The 21,379-nt window shown below is 39.4% G+C and overlaps 1 protein-coding gene across 2 annotated transcripts in view; it reads left to right on the forward strand.

The window, feature by feature from the left end:
- The first annotated feature begins 464 nt into the window (after positions 1-464).
- ARVCF (ARVCF delta catenin family member) overlaps positions 465-21,379 on the forward strand; it is a 219,760-nt gene continuing 198,845 nt past the window's right edge. For both annotated transcript variants that reach the window (XM_088532301.1, XM_088532305.1), the window contains exon 1: positions 465-538. The gene's annotated coding sequence lies outside the window, so the exon portion shown is untranslated. The remainder of the gene's footprint in view (positions 539-21,379) is intronic.

A 21,379-nucleotide genomic window follows, 5' to 3' on the forward strand; every position in this document is an offset into this window, starting at 1 on the left:
AGAATCATTGTCTTGCTTCTCAGGGTGCTTGTGACACTGCTTCATGTATGTGCCAGCAAGTGTTAAGGTATTGAAATAAAGCATCTGGTCCAGAATAATTAAATTTAAGAGAAGAGATAACAAGGAGAAACTTCTTAATTATTTTGTGTCTCACTAGTATAGAAAATAATTTTTTTTTTTTTTTGATCCAGAGACTTCATTAGAAGCATGTGCACACTAGGAGTATTCAAATTAAATAAGAAATCTCTCCTGTGAACTTTTGTGTCAAAACCAGTAACTCTGGAGGCCAGTGAGAGTCTTGTCTTTCCTGTTTTGCACAAGGGATAGTACTGCAGCTTTGTCAAGTGTTTGTGCTAAGAAACTCTACAAAGAAACGTGCTATTATTCCAGTCAATAAGCTCTTAGTTTCATACCAGGCAACAAAGTTTCTTTTCAGAGGTTGATCTGTCTCTTCTGTTTTTCAGGAATATCCATATGTTTGAGTTCTGCTTTATGAACAAGGGAAGAGGGCCAACAACTTGCCTGAACGGGTGGTAAGGTAAAAACTTCATTACATGCATTTTTTAAAATTACTTACACGTTTTCCTGGCTATGAAATCCAGGAGGAAAAATGGTTATCACTTTACTCCTTTTTGCCCTTTTATGTTATTCTTTAGCCAACAGTGAAGGGGAGGAATATAGTTAACAGCAGCTTATCTGCTTAATATCTAAACCATATGTATGAGGTGGAAGAGTTTTTAGAAGAATTTTCCCCATAAGAGTTATCCTCAGATAACATTTGTATTATTTACAACACAGGAAAATAACTATAGGGGTGAATGGGAATAACGTGACAGAAACTAGAGTTTTCTCCTACCCAACAGCCTCAATACATGTTCAAAATAGGAAAAATTAGCTGGCTCCATAACCATTGCAGCTAAATTAGAGACAGTGTGTGGATACATGAACAACCTGTTATTATTCTGTGGCATATTTGTGAACTAAGAGAATCTACGACTTTGAAAATGTTCCTCCTTCTTCATGCCGAAAGAAGAGTAGTAATTGTGGGATCATTACCAGAGTTATTTTTATATAGCTCATGACTAAGACTGATTTTGGTATTTTTTTGGAAGTGAGGTACACTCTATACTTGCTTTGAAGAATATGTCACTTTTAATCAGAAGAGGCATATATTTTCAGAATGATGGTACTTTCAATTTATTGCTTGTCAGCCCCTGGAGTGTGTTGTATAGTTTCTTTACTATTGGCTCATTGGCTGCTCCCTTAAAAAATAATTTTAGGCTTATTTTTATTGGTTATTGGTTGGTGGCTCATAATGATAAAGTAAAATTGCATTTTTCTCAAACCATGGACATCTTGGTAGAAAAATCTGAAAAGCTGGAGCCTTTTGGACCTGCTCTTAATCCCACTGAGGTCACTAACAGAATTTCTGTGGCTTTCAGTGGGAGTAATGTCATATCCTGTAAATGTGAAGGCTTTTCCCCCTTTTTTTCCTATAATAGTCTGCTTTAGCTAGACCTACATGGAAACCTAAGTAACTACTACAATACTTGGTTATGAAAGAACATGTTTCCTGAGTAGGAGAAAGGAGTTTTAACCTCTTCTGCTATGCTAACATGTTGACTTTTTTTCCCTTCCATACAACTTCAACAATCATTGCCCTGTAAAGATTGGTTATCTAAAATTATTTTCCTTGCAGATCAGTGTGTTTTACTGTATTGCACACAAAGGTAGGTCTGGATGTGCCCAGTGCCACCTTGTCTCTGTGTTACATCCTTACAAGCCAAGGCGGGTGACTGTGCATTGTATGCCTGAGGATTTTAGCACTACGTGCTTACCTTGGTCATTCAAGCTTCCCAGACTTGCTCATGAGGTTAATTTTGCCTTCAGTGTCATCCACACAACTCTAGTGCTTTTGCTGTTGTTGAGTAGCTTTTTAAAAAGGGATGTTTGATGTTTAGGTACGATATGCATAGATTTAGTTTCATATATTTGTGACAGTCTCACAGACAGGAGACTGAGCGAGCTGGGCCTGATCAGCCTGGAGAAGAGAAGGCTGAGAGGGGACCTGAGCAGTGTCTATAAGTACCTCAAGGGAGGCAGTGAGGAGGATGGTGCTGGCCTCTTTTCAGTGGTGGCCAGTGATGGAACCAGAGGAAATGGCCACAAACCGAAACACCAAAAGTTCCACAGGAACTTAAGGAAAAAATTCTTGACAGTGAGGGTGCCAGAGCACTGGAACAGGCTGCCCAGAGAGGTTGTGGAGTCTCCTTCTCTGGAGATCTTCAAAACCCTCTTGGACGCAGTCCTGTGCCACGTGCTCTAGGTGACCCTGTGTGTGCAGGGGGGTTGGACTAGGTGACCTCTAGAGGTCCCTTCCAACCTTCAGCATTCTGTGATTCCGCAGTCAGCTGCGGAGTTGATGCTTATTGACTCGTACAAGGCCTGGGCAGCAAATCACTCTGTCCACATGGCAAGGATTCGAGGGTGCCTCCTGCTGCAGTTATGTGTGCAGGGCTCAGCGCATTAACACTGAAAACAAACAGGTAACCTCTGGTACAACAAGATCAAAATGAGAGTTTTGCTCTTGATTGACCAAAATAAAGGTTCAACAAAACTGAACTATACTGCAAATCATAGTCCACTGGATTATTTCAGCACTCAGAAAGACAGAAGCTGTATCTAACTGTAAAAGTTACTTTTTACACCTAATATTTAAACTGAGCTAAGGTCACTTTCAATACCTAAAGTAGTTCTGGGTTCTGCCATTTGCTGGTGTTTCATAGGAAGTAACTGGTGAGGATATAATTTTGTGTCTATCAAGATCATAGTGATCATAAGTTCATTACTCATTTTTAATGAAAGAATTACTGTTCTGCCATAACATCTTTGACAAGTTTATGAAGCAAAAGACAGCTCATAATATAAACATTACTGAGAATACTACCTTGTATGTCTGTCAATATTGTTATGAGACTGTCACTTCACTGAAGAAGTATTAATGATTAGGATTTAGCAGGCTCATATACAAGTTAACTTTTTTTCCTGCCATTTTGGAAATGAAATAAAAAATTCACTGAAGTCTGTACTGTAATCTGAACTACTTCTGTGAATGAAATCTGTTTCCTGACTGCCAAGCCCTTCTGCTCAGTACAGTGCCACTTTACTATCATTTGTTTTATTCCTACCACTTGTTTTAGTTATCATTTTGAATGGCTTTCTAGTATTGTAAATTGAAGAAAACAAACAACAACATCAACAACAAAAAGTTATCAAGCCTTATTTCTAGACAGCTCTTCAAATTAATATTTTTAGCTTCCTGAATAAGAAATAAGATTTTTATACTTAAGTTCTATGAAATCAACTGACTAAAAGTTGCAAGAAGATTTCTGTATGTACTTGGACAGGCTTATGAGAATTGAAACATAGAATTTCAACTGGTCTGGAAGATCTTTGCTGGTATATTCCCTGAAGCCATATTGAATTTCCTCGTGTGGATCCAATTGGGATATTGAGAGTTTAGCATTTAGTCTGTACTTCCATAGGGAGAGTCCTGGTAAACCTTCTTAGTATTCATTCGGTGCTCTTGGAGACATCGCCGGCAATACTGGAGTAATATTGGCATGGTCTATTAAAACTACAGTGAATAAAACTTTAAGACCCAATCTCTTGATTTACATTTCTTACAGCAACATATAATAGAATCTGGAAGGCATAAAAGTTGGGTGAATTTGCTTCTTTTATTTAGTTTCATTAAAGCCCTTTCCAAGCAGATAAAGGAAAATTGCGTGATGAAAAGAATTGGACAATAAATATAAAGCATTATCCTAGAAATGCCTTGTTTGAAAAATACCTATTCCTTATTTTGTCCCTTTTACAGACATATCTTCAGTTAACTTTGTGGCAAAAACTGATAGAGATGTAATGCAAGTGCAGCCATTTTGCAATTGCCGCACCAATGCGTGATGACTATTTTAATTGTTTTTTCTTTCAAGTCTGAAATATACATTGTGGTAGGGGATGGCAATTTTATTTGCCCTTGCTGTGCTGGAATCCCAGTATTATCCCCCCATTGTAAATACCTCCAAAACATTATTGGGGGGGGGAGGGCTTCATATATTAAACATTTATTAAGTGTTGTTTTCTTTTCCCCCATCCCTGCCTGAAAGGTATGTATTGTGTCAAAATTGGTGCAGAGCAGTGATGTCGGTAGGAACCTGCTGATCATCCATAAGGAGTCTGCTGGAGTTTTTTGCTTGTGCAACTTAAATCATCTTCCTGTTAAAAAGTTAAGTTTGCTTCATCAGAGTTTCTTGATTCTGATATTACTATATAAGTATATGTATATAGAGAGATATTTTTGGAGCCTATTTTAAACTTTAACTGTCAACTTTGCTTTTTGGATATAAAACTGTTTTTTTCCCCTCTGTCTGGAGGTCACCGTGGAGAAGACTCATTGTCCCCTGAGGGTTCTGGCAGGGGTTGTGTGCCCTGACACAGTGCCTGGAGGAACGAAGGATGGGAAGTCGGGAATGCCCGGAGGCTGGAAGCAGGGCTTGCGCCTCCTCTCCGCCCCGGCCAGAATTCCAGTCATTGCTGGAGCTTTAGCATCGCCCACATCAGTAGAAAGGGAAACTTTCTCGCAGCTGTTATGTAGCACTGCAGAGATGGCCTCTATACGGTTCTGTTTAGGGATGTGAGGGCATTCATTATCCCAATATAATGATAATTTTCTTCCATTTAATTTATCTTCAGGAGGTTCCTCCTTCTGATTAACTTGTAGCCCATTGTATGGTAGTTGGTTTTTACTTTCCCTAAGTAAGCACTCTGATTACTTTGCTCACTGCTTTCTCTCCTTAAGCTATCTGTAAAGGATCAGAATTGGTACTTAACCTGACTGAGCTGCAAGACAGAGGATCGAGTTCATAATTCTGTAAAGGATCAACACTGTTTTTGTGAATTTCTTCTCTGACTGCTTGGCATTTGTGAAAATACTTGTTTTTTTTCCCTTTTCCCTCACGATTTATTTTACATACATAATGTTATTTTGGTACAAAGATATAATACTTTTAGTTGACAAAGATAAGGATTTGACTTTCTCTGAAATTTGGGATCGGCTTGGTAGTTGCCTGTGGATCTCTGGGTGTTCATAGGACAGGGCAACACAAGACTAGATGCTTTCTAGCTCATGTTAATGCAGTAATAACTTTTAAAAGTATGCTTTTTCACAAGGCTCATTTTGTAAATGGATGTTTGAAAACAGCTTTGTCACACATGTAGCCAAGGTCACAGACAACAGAGAAAGCAGACACTGAAACATTTCAAAAGAAATGTTTTACAAATCCCAATTTGTAAAAAGAGCCTCCTATGTGAGTGTTTACAAACTAGTAAACTAGTCTTTTCATGCCTGCTAAACAGTATAGATGGATTAGACAGTGCTGCCTGTTCCATGAAGCATGTTAACTCATTTTGCTGTTTGGGACCCAGGTGTTGAACCTGCATGGAGAATCCTTGCTTCAAATCCACTGATCACAAATCACGATCAGAAGTGTTCAACGTGGTTTCAGATGAAAGCCTTGAACGTGCAATAGGGAAAAACCTCCAGGTGAGACTGGGAGTACAGTCGCTGTAGCTGGATGCTGTTGATGTAATAGAGATTAGAGATTAATCCTTCCTCTGTTGACAGACAGCTGCTTTTTTCTGGTGTGACTGTGGTGCTTTGGAAAGGGTCTCTCACAGCTGCAGTGCTGGCTTCATCACGCTGTGGTACAATCAGCGAGAAGTGTTGGTTTCCTGTTGCAGTGGCTCGGTGGATGTGGGGAACACCATCCCATTCCTGTTGGTCCTGACTTACAGCATCTCTTGTCTGCATAGACTGAAAAATAAATACCCAGTTTGCAGAGAGCTGGATCTCATAAACCCCATCAAATTGCCTTAATTTTTAGGAGTTTAGACTTATTAGCAATACTTTCGGGAAATTGCTATGTGCATTGATAACACTCAAGTCATTTAATAAGAAAAATGTTTTATTCATCACTGACTAATATTAGGGCCTGAGATCTGGAGGTAAATAGCCTTATCATAAGCAGACTTCCTGTAATAATCTCAGCTTGCCAGTGAGATTATTGGGTGAACGCTGCTCTGTCCTTCAGTTTGGAACTAAGAAAACTGCTGGTTTACTGGATTTACTCCAGGCTTAAGCCACTGTTAGGAGCATATTGCTGCTGTGTAAACACATTCTGCCAGCAGGTGGAAATATATATACAACTCATCTATTGGCTTATTTCTGTCTTTGGCTGGCTGATTTCTCTCCCTCTTAAGCACTGAAATTATAGATTTATGCACATGCTACTTAAGACTTGCAACCTACTGGATCTTGCTGTGTGAATATTTAGGAGTTCGACACTTTTTTTTAGTAGATGTAGCTGCTTTTGGACCTGTCAGGCACTTTATCTTTTTGCTGCAATGTCACTGAGACCCTTTGTAGCAGCCACATAGGTGTTAACTAAGAAGGAAACACAAAAAATTGTTCAAATGGACTTGAGCAATTTCTAGAAAATAGAAGAGAGTAGGAATGAGGTAATAAAATGTTACTGGCTGATAATTCTCTGCCCAAATTACTTACCAGCAGTAATGATCCTCCACCAAATAAAGGAAATAAAGGTGTGGAGAAGGGAATTGAGCTGTCTAGAACAAAAGGAGCAGCTTGTCGTTGAGGGGAGATTTTTGTCATTGGTCTGCAGTTACTGCATTCGGACTGTATATAGAGGCATGTTAGGAAAGGAGTTTACTTTGCAAAGGTCAGACTCGTGGCTGCATATATTCTTTATTGTTCCTCCTCCCTCCCCCACCAATGCAGTTACTGTTTCAGGCCTTATCTATGAGTCGAAAAGTGCACGAATTGTTCTTAGATAAAGCTGTGTTCTTGGAAAGCTTCACCTCCAAAGTGACATCTTGGCTTGAGGATGCAGCACCTTTTTCTAAGCAAAGGCGCCTATGATGGAGGGAAGGAAATCTATACAAGTTTGTCTATGTGGGGAAAAAGGTATTATGAGTTAAGACAGAGTGTGGATTAATTTACATTTTTCCATTATTCCCTGTGTTTTCACATTCTTCTGAGAGATAAAGATAAGGCAGGTTTCTTTTTTTTTTTTTTTTCTCCTTGTGAAACAAACACACTGCCGGCTCTATGTAGAAAAGGCTGTAGATACTTGTGTAGTAGTGTAGATCTTGTTCAATGGAGCTCTCACAAGTACAAGCAGTCAACATATAGAAGAGAAAGGGGAATGCACTTTACAGATGCTTCCGAATGGTCTGTGTGTCTGCAGGAACCTTTTAATCTTAGGGAAACTCATGGCAAGAATGGCATTAAACTCACTTGCTTTACAAATAACTTGCAGAAACCTTTTCAGAAAATATGTAGGCTAGAAATAGTTGTACATAATCTACTGTGTAGAATATTAACTGCAATTCAGTATTCTTTCACAAAGTCCAAACTCTCCAGTTTCTATCTGCATCAGAATACTAATCATGTATAGTAAGGATGATCTTTCCTAATGAGGTTGTAATTGATACAAATTTTCTACAGGTTTTGGTGGGGAGATGCCTAAATATTTGATTCATTTTTTTATCCAGAACTAGTCAAGCCATTGTGGCACAGCAGAACATGTTTGTGCTTTAGTTGAAAATAACTTTGATTATGAAAGCAATGTTTGCTCGTTAGAGTTTACGTAAGAGCAGAACCAGATTTTAGCTTTGCTGTTGAGCTCAGGGTTTGCTTTTTATTTCCCCTATGATAAAATAATGATTAAATGGCAAATATTTGCCACTATTTCATCTGGTATGATGGAAAGTCAGGTTTTCAAGTCCAGCAGAGAGTTGTGGAATAATTGGCTTGCCAAGGTAATAGGTGAGATGCCTCGGATGCAGTTTTTCATTTTTCGGTGCATTAAAAGCTGGGTGAGTCCCTGAGGAGGAGATGGGGCAGCCTCTTAGGGGCACTGATGCTTGACGTTGGAATGAAGGCAGACTCCAGAAAGCAGGTTGGGAGCTGTCCGTGGAAGTGTGTGCCTTGGCGATGGTGGAAGCAGGGGATGGAAGTAAAAATCTGGATTTATTCACAAAGTGCCTAGAAAAGCTCTTTTTTCTTAAAGAGTGGCACTTGATAAATTTCTGCCATTCAGTTTGTACTGAAGCTCTGTTGAAAAGAACTAAGTATAGCAGACATGGGTTTTGAGGCTGACATACTGCATTTTCTCAGGGCCTTTAATCCCATGGGAATTCTCAAATTTTGGAGATCTTGCTAATAGGCGTGTCATGTCAGATGACCTTCAGCCTTAGCAAATTACCGTCTGTTCTTGGAGGGGTACCTAATTTTTCAGGGATGGAAGGAGAGAATTATGTACAAACGAGAAACTATGAGAAAAATGTGTTTACTCGCGCTGGAATTTGTCAAGCAGAGGCCCGCGCGCCCCGGAGTTGGCACTTACAGGGACCCAACCTTCCTCCTTAGAGCTCCGTCCACACGTGGAAGTCTTTGCCTGCCTCCTGCCCCTACAGCACAGCTAGCGGAGAGGGAGCTCCTGCATAACCTGGTGTGTTTGGTGTCCTGTTAACGCTGTGGTCTGCTCACACCCTGCCAAACTTGTGACAAGGGACTGCACCCAGCGTGGCACTATTCCGCCTCCCCGCTTTGCTCCCTCTGCCTTTGCTGCTTGGTCAATATCACTGCTATTTATTTTGCCTGGAAGGAACTCAGGGTTATTTCACTTTTCCTCCTAACAGAGACACACAACAAGCTTCTCTTCTAGCGCGTTCAATTTCTGGATAACAGTATGTGCAAATTAAATTTTGTATCTTGTCCCCAAATATATATACACATATGTATATATATACACACATGTATTTATCTACATGTATATATATTTAATTCTGTAAACACTTGCTAATTTCTGCATATAATGCATCTTGTAATTCTGAAGAAGACAGCACTTGAGAACAGTAGCTATGGGCTTTCCTTCTTATCATTATTCATTATACAAAAATAACTTGCTTAAAATGAAAATAATAAAGTGCATCCTTAGTCAGAAGCACCTGATAAAATGTGAACTAAATAATTGTACCACATTAAAGTCTATGAATAAATTTGTAAGTTTTTAATGTAACTTAGGGAGTCTACTAATGCAGTAGTGGTTATATTATCCTGGTCCAGTAAGTCAAGGTAATTGGAAGGAGGGCGGCGTGGGAGAGTGACATTTTTGTTTTGTCATATTGTGACCGTGGGGTATTTCAGAATAGTCTGAGTTCGTTAAAAGGCAGATTTTGCTGGAAGGGATAAATGCAGGATTGTGTTTGTCAGTTTATAATAGGAGTGGAATTTCATTAGCACTACTATTCATTTGTGTTGTGGGAAGAAGAGTAGAATAGATTCTCATTGACTTAAAATGTCACTGTTAATTCTGGCTGCGGGACTTCTCTGCAGTGCATGGGCTAGTGTGTGAAAAGAAGTAGGGCTATGGGTCTGACCCAGTCGTTAGTTAGGGTTCTTGCAGGGTTTGCATCATTTCATATTTCTTTGTTCTAGTTGTTTAATGTTGTGTTTCATTTCCTCTAACATCCAGGTTCTCATTGCTCTGACAGTTTCTCTAAAACTTTTGTAATGCAAACTGTCCTCTCAATTACAAGAGCATCATTTGGGGTGCTACTTCTTGATTCAGAGAGAAGAGTTTCCTGTCTTCTACAGCAGCTGATATTAGTAATATTGTATTTGACAGGCAACTGTATACCATTAATACCAGAGTGTATTAGCCATAAACAATTAAAAATAGAAGTATTTGCCCCTGTTAATCCCCTAGGACTGTGTGTTTTGGAATAGGTAAAGTGTACCATTCCAGATTTTTTAAATATGGCTTTAGTTGAACTGCTGCTTTTCAAAATATTTCCACTTCTGCAGTCATAATTATGGCATTCATCCTATTTGAATGTAATTGCTGCACTTTGCATTCTGTTCAAGTAATGGGACTTAAGTAAGGAATTCATCTCAACTATTGCTTTTCTGCTTACTGGAACAGAGTTACAGCATGTACGTGTTTAGGAGGTTAACCCTTATCAGGTGCACAGAGATTTCTGGACAGGACAATTGCAACAGATTCGAGTTTTCCACGTTTTAATTTAATCCTATTGTTGACAAGTTTTTCTAAATTATTCCCCTTTAAGAAATTAAATGGCATGTTCTACAAAATGAGCAAGAAGTACTTACTTTCCCAACATAAGAAGGCTTAATTTCATTGATGTTTTCAAGTGTTTGACATGTTCTGCTATGTGGAAGCTGCTGCTGGGTAGTAATAAATATTCTGCTAGACACAATATCAGTGAATGACTCAGTAGAACAGACCAGTAGTAAATGCACATGTCTTCAGTGTGTCCTAAAAAAAATTACAAATCACAAAGATGACACTGGCACGTCCCCAGCTTCGTGCTCCTGGTAGCTGATCAGCTTACGAGGCATTTTCAGGACCCCGACAGGCCTGCTGTAGCGTGCACATGTCGGCACGTCCACATTATACACGTAGGTTCCTATCGCACATTGAAACTGGAACACATCTTTAAAGTTATTTAGGATCTTATGAGTATGACTACACAGTATTATCCTGTATGTGCTTATGTGCTTTTTTTTTTTTTCTGGGCAGGTGTCACTTCTGGATGGGAAAGTGTTTCGTATTTATACCCTAAAGCAGTCTAAACTCAGTTTGGAATTGATCAAAAAATAGCTGCAGAGTCCAGCTTCTTCTGTCACAGACATAATGTATATTAAAATTGATCAGACCTTTATTTAAAAAAAAAGTTTTAGTCCCGCTTTCAGAATGCTGTTCCTCTGACTGGCAGAATCCTCCTTCTGATTTCCACCTAAACTAATACAAGCAGTTCCTTCATTAAAGATTATTGCCTGCTTAGTAAGAACATTAGTGAGAATTCTAGGACTGAGTGAAACCTGACAGTGTCTGAACTTGTCCCTGCAACTGTTCTGTTTTCCCATTCTCTGCTGAAGAACAAATTTAAAATTCATTTTAAATGGAAAATTTTAAAGGGAAAACTTGTTCCCAGTAGCGTTCGCTTTCCACTGCTCCCCCATGTGATGAGTAGTGTTGAGCATGAAGCGCTTTAAGGCTTTTAAATTTTGTTGTTGGTGGTGGTTTTTTCCCCCTTGATCAGTTTGTGTGCTGCGGTGCCGTGAGGTTCCTTAGTCTTTGGGGATTATTTCCATCTGCAGACTTGTTCCTGAGTAACTGTGGTAATACCAGCATCCAATATAGCAATATTTCCTTGAGCTTGGGTCCTTGACTGATTTGTAGAGGACAAGGGAAAAGAGCAATTGCAAATGTGTTTCTGTGCTATTAGAGCCCTAAACAGCTTTTCCTCTTGGCTGTATGTCAGATGATACCTTGGAGGGGGAGGAGAGTGGGCTTTGAACTTTAAAAAGATTGAAATACTTAAGTGCAGGGTCAAGTATTCATATCAGTGGGTGCTTTAGAAAACTGGTTTTAGAGTATTCTGCAATAATAATTTAATATTCTTACGTAGAATTGAGAGTGGTAATTGAGTAGCAGGGCTCTGAGTTCTTACATTTCTTTTATCAGCTTTCCTTACAATTTACTTATATAATAATTTCACTTTAGAGCCTCAGCTTGAGATTAATTTTATAAAGTGCAATGACAGTCAGGCTTGTTTTGCTATGGGGAAACTTGTCCCTAATGTAGGAATACCTGCACAAAGAACAGGTAGGCCAGATAATGAACCAATTCAGGAGGCTCAAGGGGAGCAATTTGCAGGTATCTTCTTTCCCCACTTGGCTTCTCTGTTTCCACACCTACCAGTATTTTAAGGGCATTCCATCAGCACGCCCCAGCTCACAGGGAGGGGAACCACAACGTGGTGAAACCCTCTCTGTAGACCCTTGATGCTGGACCATCTCCCATCTCGTGCCATACCCAGGGCTTTCTTTTGGAGCCACCACATCCCAGCAGCTCCATGATAGCCATTTAGAGCATTTTGTTTCTTCCTCTCTGGTTCTGCAAAAGGCTTAGACTGGCTTTGGCAAGAAGCCCTAGTAGAGCGGTGCAAGAAGGTGCCAGCTGCTCTATAAAGTGGTTTGTGGACCTGAGCTCTCTACCTTGATCCTTGACACCGCTACTTCAGTGACCCTGTTTCATTTCAGCCTTTCACTTGAGCCTATCTGCTCTGTGTTTAGACTTCTTTTCTCAGCTCTGTGGAGTATTCCTGAGCAAAATACTGCAGCGGTGAGGGTGGATCCTACTTCTGTAAGGTGCATCTGTGCCCTGGACATACCAGGTATAGTAGAGGAACTGTGGCTGATCTATGGTTCAGCCTGGGAATAACTGTCAGGTCCCCTCCCGTTTCTAATATATCACGTATTAAAAGAGTATGTTGTCCGCTATTGAACAGAGTTCATCAAAATGAAAAGATGCTTACAAATCAGCAAAAATCATCATCCCCCCCCCCCCCCCCGACCTTTTTTAAGGATATCTAGATGTGAGAAACTGAGAGGAACCACAGAATAGAAAAGTAAGAATCAAGCGTTGGTATCTCAGACCTCCCATTTGAGCATCAAGCCTGCCTTGTATAATAAAGCTATTTATGGATTGCTGCTCTGTTAAACATGTATAGAATATTACTATGCATAAACTGGGAAACAGCCAGCAAGGGAACATAGCGGCGTGATGAATGGATGGCAGAGTGCAAGACTGAAACTGTTTTATTCGTGGATTGGAAGGTCCGGAAGAATTGCTGTTGGGAAGGGGTAGCAGTTGAAAGAGACGCAACCCAGGAGGTAAAGGATCCAATGAACTGAGAATTACCTAGTCACATTGACTTTATTTTTTTCCACAAGTTATGACTGACTAGCTTTTATTTTTACTTTGTTACATTTTTCAGGAATATGTGTAGCTTTTCTGTCACCTACAATTGTGTCACTAATGCCAGCCATCTCCAGTTTTGCAGTGCTAATTCTCCTAAGTCTCAGTTGTTCATTCTTTTGGATTTGTTCCTTTCTGTTTTATTTTCCCTTCCTTGAGATAATACGGAGATAATAATATGGAACAGCCCAGAGTCCCAAACTCATCTTAATCTGAGGTCTGACTGGGAGTTCTCAGAACTCTTCTGTTGGTTGTCACTTGTCACAAGACTAATGAGGAGTAGGAGCCCATATCACTGTCACTGAGTTGTACTGAGGAGGCAAATATTCCTCAGCAGAACACATTCAACATAATTCCAAACAGACCAGCCAAGTTAAAGTTATTTGTTTGCTGTTGTAGCCTGTCTTATTGTCAGGGAAATTGTGAAAATAATATCCTTGGTAGTTTTTGCAGGAAGAGTGACCTTTACTTTTCTTCTGGTACCCTTTGGGATATTTTCATAAGCTGGTTGACTGAAGGATTTTTCCTTTTGTGTTTGGGAAAACTACAACACATTTTTTCACACATCTCTCTTGCAAGCCCCTGTGGCTTGACATATCCACTATATTGTAACCATGTAATCCCGAGAGATCAGATTAAAAAAAAAAAATTAACAACTTATCAGAGTAATTTTTATTTTCTCCCCTGTTGGACTGCCTATCACTAATCTGATGGTCCTGACCCATGGAGTTATTTTGCTTACTGGCCTATATGTAACTGAGGAAGGTCTGCCATGCTGTATAGAAATTGTATAAATAAGGATAAAATTTACAGTATTTTTAAAATAATGTCATTACTTGGTTGCTGTGTGCCACAGTTTGGTCACTACGCAGTATATTTTCTCTTCAGTGCTTTCCTTGGTGTTATTTACTCCCCGATATGTTGATGATAGAATCAATCCCTGAAAGTACCGTAATCCTGTGGCAAAGCTAATCATACTGGAGAGAGGAGTTTGGTCAGAACGCTTCTTGTTGCTTTAGAAATTAAGCCAGTTGCCTTGTTAGTTATGGTGCAAAGCAATGTGATGAAGATACTTGTAGTGTCTCACATTGCTCTTTCAGTACATTGAATTTATAGGGGAATTTGAGGGCATGCAGTGCATGTGACTGGAAGCATCAAGTAGGAAGGAGAGTATATGATCCTTTATAGATGTCTCTGGGAAGAGGGGTGAATTTCCTACCTGCCTTTAAATGGAAGGCTCACTCAAGTGGCATCGAATATGCCTTTCTAAGAAAGCAATTAAGTATTTCAGTCCTGAAGTCCATGAAATAACTTACCTATGTAATTTTTGTGTACACTGCTTTGTTTTACTCTGGAATTGGCAAATTAGACTTATTTGGGGCCAAAGCCAAATAATATATGAGGCAATTTCATGCCTTGTGAATTATAGAAGAGAATGTTTGGTACGTAAAGCTTTGCTTCACTCTGCTCGCTCCCCTCCCATTTCTCTTAATCCCTTTGGGAATTTTAGTTTGAACCATCTTCCAGAGGCTCAACACTTTTTACAGGCTGAGTAGCCGTTCCAGTGGAATGGAAGGAATTTTAAATATGATCTCCCTTTCCCCTTACACTTGTCCCTTCCTGGGTTGCAATCTCATCTTGCTAATTCTAGGCAGTGGCAAAATATGCTTTGATCTTATCAGAACGGTCAACCCTGTCACAAAAATCATTTTCTGAGTTTGGGCTCAGAGGATGCTCAAGGCAATCATTCAAATTTTTTCCCGCCTGTATCTTGAAATAAATGTAGAGAAGAAAGATCCTCTGATCTGTTTTCCCTCTGAAATGTCTGCTTCGCTTTTGTTTGTACAGTCTGACAAATTAAGGTTACTTACAGGGCAGGGTTGCTGGCTTTGTGCTGTAAGAGCAGAAAAATGAGGACAACAGGCAGAAAACTAAGCTTTCCAAATAATCATGTTTATGGAATGGAATTGCCCCAGCCAATTTTTGGTCAAATACGATCTCCTGTAAGATCTTTGGATCTGATTCTGCATATCTTGGTTGATGCAAATCCAATGAAATACTTGAGTTTATTGACATGAGGCTATATATGGTTTTAAGGACAGGGCAACTTTAAAACCTTTATTTTTTTTATGATCTGACACGTTTCTATTTCTGCCATTTGACTTTACCAAGGTCTGACGTAGCATGTATTTTATGTGGGATGTGGTAGGCAAAGATATACTGAAATCATAATTTGACATCCTCTTTGGAACTCTTGGGAATGTAAGTATAAAAACAGAAAATCTCTGAGAACCTGGTAAACAGTTTTGTACCAAAAACAAGTTGCTTTAACAGGAAGAAACTGCTTATGTTAATTTTCAATGTCACTCAAAAGTAAATAACTTATTCTCCCCTGTCTTTTCTAGTAGTTTCCTGTTAAGATACATGAATACATTGAATTTGTTAGGTAGTGAAGGTCCAGATTTTTCTCTATTTACATAAAACATCCCATGGAAACAGAGTAAATGAGTGAGATAAGCATCATTTATTTAAAAGGATTATAAATTGTATTAAAATGCTTACTGTCTAGAAATATGTTGTAGCTGTCTTTGCAATTCCCCCATATAGGATGATTTGTGTAATCCCTGTTACTGATACACTGTAGAATGCTTAATAATAGTACAATTTTATTACTGCATAAGTCTCTGTCATGGCAACATAAATCTCATATTACAAACTTCAGATGAAATCCTATCCATTGTGTCCTTCTAGTGACTTCAGCCGAGTCATGTCAAAATTCTTTGACAAAATTAAATATGAAGGCAAATGGGAAAGGGACTGCTTGTCTGCCATATCGAAGGAGACACAGCTGAAATTGTTCAAAATTGGAGGTAAATCTGCTAATACTTGCTGGAGAGGAGAGATATGTATAGCTACTGATTTATTTTTCATTTATAGCTGAATACATTTCTTGCAGGACCAGCTTTAACCTAGAAATGGAAGAATGTGGTATGATATTAAACCTAGTGAGCTCAGCATGATGTAACAGGGAATCCTGGCAAGATGACCTGGAAGAGGGAGAAAAACGACGTTTGTTCTGGTAGCACCAACTCATCAGGACAAATCTGGCCGTCCTGGATCTCGTGTTTCGCGTTGACCCAACGCGGAGCCGTGCGCTGCGGCCGGGCGGGAGTTGCCATGTGCAGGGAATGCCGGGCGCTGCCTTGTGATGCAAATGGCAGGCACCGATACAGAGCTCTGCATCCATTGATGCATTTCTGATGGGCAAGAGCTCACCCTGCTGCACTATAATGAGCTTATTTTCCATAGTGATTGTATGTAGGTGGGGGTGGGTAGAGAAAGGAACAGGAGGGATTAGAAAGAAAGCAAGGGAGGTGATTTAAAATCCTTCATGTGGAAAGAGAGGCTTTAGAGATGGCTCTTTTTTCCTTACTTTTTGCATGGGTACTTTCCTAGTTTTACCAGCATCTCTAATTAACTAGCTGTATTCCAGGGGCCTTCAATATGCATGCAGGAATTTGCATGGAAGTGAAAAAATGTTATTCATGAGCATTCAAATGTGGCATTGCTTCTGCTCAGATTATTTTGTTTTTGCTGCAATAACTTAGTTATTGAGGATGGTTGTTGCAGGCTCTAATATGGATTGAAAGCTCACGGGAGAGCTATTTTTAACCATGGTACTAAAAGTTACAGTGAACAATTAAGAATTTCCATGTCCAATATTGGAAAACCCAGTAATTTTTGCCTTGATTATTCACAATCTACAGAATGGACTGTTGAAGGAGTTTTTCTTTAAAAAACAGATCTTTTTCTTTAGAAACTGATCTAAAAATGAAAAACGCATGCTTTGGCCTGAAGTGACAGTTAGGGCAGAGATGATAACTTTGAGCATCACAAATAAAAACCTTTAATCAGTTTGGAAGAGTTTCTTTAGTTTTAACTTTACTCATGAAATATTACCCTTTTGATCATGGACACAATACTGGAAAAGGAGCTATAATGATTGCAAATTCTCTGTTCCACCATTGCGTTTTGGCAGATGGGATGTGCTGCAGAGACCCGATCTCATGGCACACAGGCAGATTTTGATGGGATGTGGCAGGGCTGCAATGTGGGACTCGCACACTTTAAAAATTATCTATAAGATGTTTCTGGTTCCTACTGCTGAAGAATGTGAGTGAGCTACCAGCAGTGTCTTGTCTCAGAAGGCTGGACCTGCTAGCTCTTGAGTTTCTTCTGGCATAATTCACTTCTAAATTTGCTAACTGGCACACTTAATGCATAATCAGATGTCATGGGACATAGATTGTGACCTTGGGTGAATCACTTAGTTTCATGAGAGAGAGAAATATTATTTGGGGAATAAAGTTACTACCTTGCAGAAAGAATCCAGTCCGAGAGTATGAGGGATTTGGTATAGGTTTTAGGTGTTTATTCAGAGTCCAGTGGACATTTCACTTGCAGAGGTGTTCAGCAATCATTTCATGAAATACGCGTTCTCATTTTATTTTTTTATTATTTTAATTTACTTAAAGGCAAGAATAGTTTCAGTAAATCATAGGGATGTTCCAAAGTTCCATAAGCAAGTTGAAATATGGGTGCTCTCACCTCCTCCCATAGAATTGGTATTTTTCAGCTGTTTTGGCAGCTCTGAATGTTGTCACCCTGCTCTAGCATCTGGCCAGAAGCAGTAAATTTTCAATTGGTATTCTGATATTCCAGTTTTATCACAGTCCTCCTTTATGTATATGAAAGCTGACATTTTTGCCAGTTTAACAGCTGCATTTTTTCCCTTCCTCATCATTCCTTTCTGGATAATGTAGTGTGTTCTGGAAACAGGATACCCGTTTGTAATGTTCTCATTGCTGTAGATACAGGCATGCATCATCTGGAAGCGAAATGCTGCGCAGGAAGATGTCTGAAATGCAGGATATGATGAGTACGTGACAATTCACAGGGCATTTTTCATCTTAAGATTTCTTAGAAGTGAAATTTCGTAGGTTCTGAAACTACTTGCAAAAAAAAAAATAGGAAAAATACTGAGTTTAGAGCCAATAAACAGGGTAAATGATATATCTTCTCTTTTATCCCAAAGCATGCTGATTAGAGTACCTGGGATGTGGCAAGCCTCAGTCAGCACTGACTGAGGAGCCTGTAAATCCTACCTCTTTGCATCAGGGGGATGCTTATTGTAGGCTTTTCTTGCCCAGAAAAGAATGCAGCCTGCGACTGCTTTTGATGATGCTCCACGTCATAAAAGATAATTAAATAGATGTTCCACCTTGCTTCAAATCTGCTGCTTGAATTAACTGAAGATTAAATTTGATTGGTGAAATGCTCGAGTTTAAAAAGAGGTCTTAGGTGCTTGCCCCCAAGGTAGGTCTCCTTGGCCGTTTTTGGCTGGGGAACGTCCCCTTTGAACGCGGTGTTTGATCGTGGAAGGTGCAGTTTTATCCTGTATCCGAGGTGACTAGCCCAACAGGTAGTGCTGCCAGAAAGGTCTGTCCCTTTTCCTTTGTTGTTGCTCCTGTGTCACTAGAGGAACACAGGGAGAGAGGTCCAGGTGGCTCCTTGGGCAGCTCTTGCACTGGTTTATCAGTCTTAGCAAGAGTAGCAGGCAGGAGAAAGAGGAGGGAGGCCTGTGAGAGGGAACTCCTTTTTCCTCTCCATGTTGTGAATCAGGCCATCATTTCATTGCTTTCCTTACCAGACTCCGAAATGGAACATGTCATGTCAAAATGAAATTTTGAGGGCTTCAGCAAGAGAAGGAGTTATTTTAAATTCGGTTCGATCTGCTGAACTGAGAAATCAATTATTCACACAGCCTGACTGAGGACATAAAATGAAACAGTATATCATCTCCAGTTAAAACTACAGAGAAAAGTTAAGCAAGATGTTTGAGCTTAGAGAGAACTTCTTCTTGTCCAGGAGTGGAGTGGGATCTCTGCTAGAAGCCCTCTATGAAAGGGGACCATCTCCTACAGGTAGCTGCACTTGAATAGAGAGAGGCGGGGGAATGATGCCCAAATGCTCAAAATGACTGATTTCAGGTGAGGCCAAGTACGGTGTGAGCCTGAAAGCACTTGATGGTGAGTTCTGTTGAGGTCATGATCCAGGACATAGTGGCTTCAGAACAGATACGAGCAGAATGCAAATGCAGATGTGCTTTCAGTTTATTGATAATCTATTTATCTATTAAAAATAGCTCATTTAGTAGCAAAAAAAAAAATCATACTAGACATGTTAAACTATATCTCTTTCAATAAAGCATTTACCACATCTAATCTTAGGGTGATTCTGGATGCAATGCTGCGGGGTGTGTGTGTGTTTTTGTGCTACTGTCCTTTATACTCACGCTCAGAATATGTTGTATTCCCACGTACATAACCATTGGGATGGTTAGTCTGAAGGCAGTATATTCTGCGTACTCTCCTGTTGCTTTCCTGGGCTCCATGTGTCTCAGTGCAGTTCAGTGCTGCGGCTCCAAGCTGTTTGGATGAGGATAGGAGGGAGTCGGCTATTCATAGTTGGGTAGAATCGGAGGGAGATATAGGAAGGCAGAAATGACAAGTGAATTAGGGTCCTCTTGGTTGGCAGCAGCTTCGTAGCTTTTTAGCTAAGAGCTTTCTTATTTGTAATGGGCCATCATTTCCCTGGTGTCATTTCTGTCTCTTGTCTGGAACTTGTCATTCCACCATCAGTGACTTCCTGAATTGGAGTGTTCTGCTCTCACTCTGAGACTCTCCCAGCCTGTTCCACTCCAGATTCCTCATTAGTTTCTACCTCTCACACTTATTCTTCTTCCTAGTTCAATCTCACAACTTCATTCTGTGTTCTTTGCTCTAGGGTTTGATTTCCTGGCAATATCTTCTTATACCTGCTGTATCTTCCCAGTCAGAGGACATGGGTTTTTTGTTTTGTTTTGTTTTTTGCGCTAGTGTATTAGGTTAGGTTTTGGGGAAAGGATGCTTTAGATATTAGGAAGCTATTGGTTTTAAAAAAACCAAACCAACCAAACAAAAAACCAACCCCCCCCCCAAAAAAAAAAAAAAAAAAAAAACAGATCTGAGTGTTCTTTGGCTGTACATTTGTTGTGCCATCTGATAGCAGTCATTTCAAATTATCCAAATTGTCCATTTACAGATCATAGGAAAGGAAAAGCATTATCCTTTTCCATAAAGTTCTTGCACACTCATGAATGGGGTAGAGAGAACTTTATTTTATGTTCAGATGATGCACAGTTGTAAATGCTACGAAAAATATCCTTTGTGGAAGTTCTGTTTTGTGCTTCACTGCCATAAAGCTCTGACTTACTGTTCCCATATATAAAAATGGCATTCCTTGGCAGATGCAGCTAGGAGACAAAGCCAAATAAGAGAATCATGAGCCTTTCTGTTCTATTTATTTTATTTCCAGGACTGACTTGGAAATTCAATTAGAAAGATCTCAATTATTCATTAAACTGAGTAGATTTTCTGGAACAATTTCAAACCTATTTACTGAATTTAATAGAGATGGTATCTGTTTCATAGATTTTATGTAAAAAGTCCACAATTGTGGTCATTTCATCTTAAATTCTAAAGTTTTTTTTCCTTAAGAGGTGATTTTTGTTTATTTTTAAGGTTTTTTTTCCACTTTTCCTTCCTTCCTTCCTTCTTTTATTAGACATTGGAATGTGATAACATTCCCAGCCTGGAAGCGATCTAAAAATTGAATCTAAATCACTGGAAATGGTCTTCTGTCTTTCTTGTGCTTTATCTATTTACATGAAAAAGCCTGGGTTATTGACATTGTGTCATATTTATTGTGGGTTCCTGGATCTTGTTGCCATAGCTACATCCCAGCAGTCAGAAGGAGTTTTGCTGGGTTCAAAGTTATGCTAATTGACAGCTTCTTAGGGGAAATAATCCTTGGATTTCAGGCAATAATAATTCTTCCTTGCCCCGAAACTTGACAAATTCTTTAGTTTTCAACAACAGCTGCCCCCCATCTAGAACTCCCAACCCAAATCTATGCCAAGCCTGTGTGTACTGGCTGACTTTAATTTTTCTAAAAGTGTTTTTGTGCTTGAATGCTTCTTGCTATCTGATCAGTCTTGTCCTCCTGCTTTTTTCTCATCTTCCCTCAGCCCAGAGGAAACAGTAGTGCTTTTATGATGCTAGTATAGATTTTTCTGCAGAAGTCATAGTAATAAAAAAGTTTTTCTATCTTTAGTGATCTTTGTATGCAATGTAACTTACTGTCTGAAGAAAGATATGCAGGGTTAAATACACTGAAAAGCAAGAAATCATTACTGATACAACATGAGTATGTCTTATATATATACACACATATTCTTAAAATTAAAGCATGATACATTTAGCTTAATCTGTTTTTTTGTTTTGTTTTTAGTAGTTGGTCCCAGGCTTTTTGTTCTGTTGTTATCAAGAAAAATGAAGCCCTAAGGG

This window comes from Tinamus guttatus, unplaced genomic scaffold, assembly GCF_059628265.1.
Source record: "Tinamus guttatus ecotype Peru unplaced genomic scaffold, ASM5962826v1 Tinamus_guttatus_pri_ptg000459l, whole genome shotgun sequence".
Taxonomy (NCBI): Eukaryota; Metazoa; Chordata; class Aves; order Tinamiformes; family Tinamidae; genus Tinamus; species Tinamus guttatus.